The following is a 2,692-nucleotide window of genomic DNA, read 5'->3' on the forward strand; positions in this document are numbered from 1 at the left end:
TATCGACCGAATTAGCATAAGGAAATCCATAATATCATTGATCATACTACACAAGGCAAAAGATCAAGATGAAAACCAACAAAATACATCCAAGAAATAGGCCAAATAACAAGAAATTTCAGGATTTCCAACACCAAGATCATCATATATAGAATAGGTGAATAAAATAGATTTGATGGACATGGATGGTTACCTTTGAAGCGTACATAATTCCAAAAGCATTTTAATCCAAAGCAACGTCAATCCTAAGCTCAAAGCTCGGTTCATAATCGTGAACCTGAAGGATTAATATAATTCTAACACCGTCACTAACTATTAATAACGATTCTAATATTCCTAGTCGGTCCACTATAATAATAACCTATAACCCATGCTCAAGGCTAATATAATATAACCATATGAATTATACTAATCTAATCTTAAACGATGGTATTAAGCTTTAAGATTACTAACTACTAACAACCAAATATTATAACCACTAAGCCCTGCTTACATATATAAAAGCCATAATTTAAAGCCTAAAGGAGGGAGTTACCTTAATATAAACACATTGATCCTAGCCAGGATTCGAACCCAGCCCACCCGCTTCACCCACGAGCACCACGCCACTACACCGCTTCGGTTCATTTGGTTATGTCCGCAACCACCAGACTATGGCCTTCGTATGCTCGCCAGCCTTCACAGACGGATGGTACCAAACCGCCACCCTTCTCCGTTATAGCCTTACGGAGGGGAAACTCCCGCTAGTTCCTACCGTCGCCGCCACTCCGTCGGAACAGGGAAGGAGACGCTGAGATGGCCATTCCACCTGCTCTGTCAGTCGCCGTTGCTGCGGTAGCTGCTTACCAACGAAGGGAGAGGATCGCCGACTTGTGACTCTGCTTGTTGCCCTGCTTCGCCGGACAGACGTGGTCGCCGTTCACCAGCACCATCGCCACGCACCATGCACCGCCGAGGAGAGGAGGCTACTGCCGTTCTTCACCGCCGAGCTCCATTGTTGCTGCTGCCACGCCATGCTACCAAAAGCCATCACCATAGACAAGGAGGTTGTCGAAGCCGTTGCCGAGCGGAGAAGAGAAGCGGGGAAGGGAGGCCCGCTACTGTCGACCGCTGCTGCTGCCGCTGCTGTTCTGCCGTTGGAGACAAAAGCCACCGCCTTGCTGCTGGTTTCGTCACCGATGGAGAAGCAGCGAGAAGAGAGGAGAAGGAAGTTCGTTACCGCCGTCGGGATCCTCCATCGTTGAAGAGAGTAGACAACGCCGCGTGCCATTGCCGGATTGTTCTACCAGTGAGCATAAAGATGGAGGAAGCTTCGGTTCTCCATCGCTATCTTGGATGAAGAGAGAAAGAGGATGGGAACCTCGCCAGGAGTCGTCCATTGATGCCGTCCGGTTGCTGCTCGTCGAGAGAGAGGGAGAGAAGGGAGATAGGACGGTGGTATGTTGCTCAGCAGAGACGAAAGAGAGACAGAGGAGGGGTCCATGGTTACCAATTGTGGAAACTACTATTTATATCTAGGTTATCTATTTTGGGATTAGGCTATCTTAAGTTGTTGGATCAATTTAGAGGTTGGGCCAATTTTTGGATTTAAGGCTAGAAATGAGTTGGATTATTAGCCATAGCTTATAAGACATAAATAAATAATCATGGGCTTAGTATAGTCTTAAGTAAATATAATTTATATGGGCTCAAGAATAATATTGATGTAGAACTATATGTATATGTATAACTATAGAATATTTGGGCTATAGACTTTATCATATCAATAACTATTATATATATACAAGAGTATATAATCCCAAACCCATAGGAAATATTTATACTTATAATTATTTAAATATTATTAATAAGAAAATAACCCCTTATAATATTCAAAAGAGTAGTAGGAATTTTCGGTGTTACATAACCTGGGAGCTGTCTTGTGAAGATCCTGAGGCTTGAGGCGGGCTTGGTGATCAAAGCTCAAGTGCTCGATAGGTGGAGTAACAAGAAGCGGGGCGAAAAACCTGAGGCTTGAGGCGGGCTTCGTGATCAAAGCTCAAGCGCTCGATATTGTACTGAAAAGGGAAGTTTTTAGTGCAATCCTTCCAGGGAGTTTCTGGAAGAAGAGTGGACGTAGGCGGTTGGCCGAACCACTTAAAAATCTCTCTCGCATTTACTTTCTGCATTTATCTCTCGCTAACCTCTCGAATTGCACTACATATAAACACCTCTCGAACTAACTCAAACTCGTGCTAACTAAAAGGGGATAACTTTTCCGCTGCGCATAAAACTTTGTCTTCACCTCGTGAGGTATCGAACCTAAACATCCTGAGTTCAATACACACGAGAGGTCGAAAAGATTTGCAAAATCTTATACAAGTCTATTCACCCCCCCCCTCTAGAGACTTGTACCCCATCCCCTTGGGACCAACACCCAGAGCTTTGGTTGTTGGTTCCGTCCAGGCAAAATCCTTCAGAGATGGGATACTAATGCATTCTAATCAACCTTTGAGTGCTCGGTGACCGCTGGAAAATTCTTGATCGGTCGTAAGAGGTTTTTAACCGGTGGATTAAGCGTGAGGTCCGACCATATGCGCAGATCGTAACTGATTAAATTTTCTTCGTGGTAGCCAGTTAACCATTCGCTCAAGAAGCTGTCGGTTAAAGCAGAGCTTTCCAGCAGCTCTCAGGATCCAGACCACCTGATTGG

This window comes from Ipomoea triloba, chromosome 16 (genome assembly GCF_003576645.1).
Source record: "Ipomoea triloba cultivar NCNSP0323 chromosome 16, ASM357664v1".
Classification (NCBI taxonomy): Eukaryota; Viridiplantae; Streptophyta; class Magnoliopsida; order Solanales; family Convolvulaceae; genus Ipomoea; species Ipomoea triloba.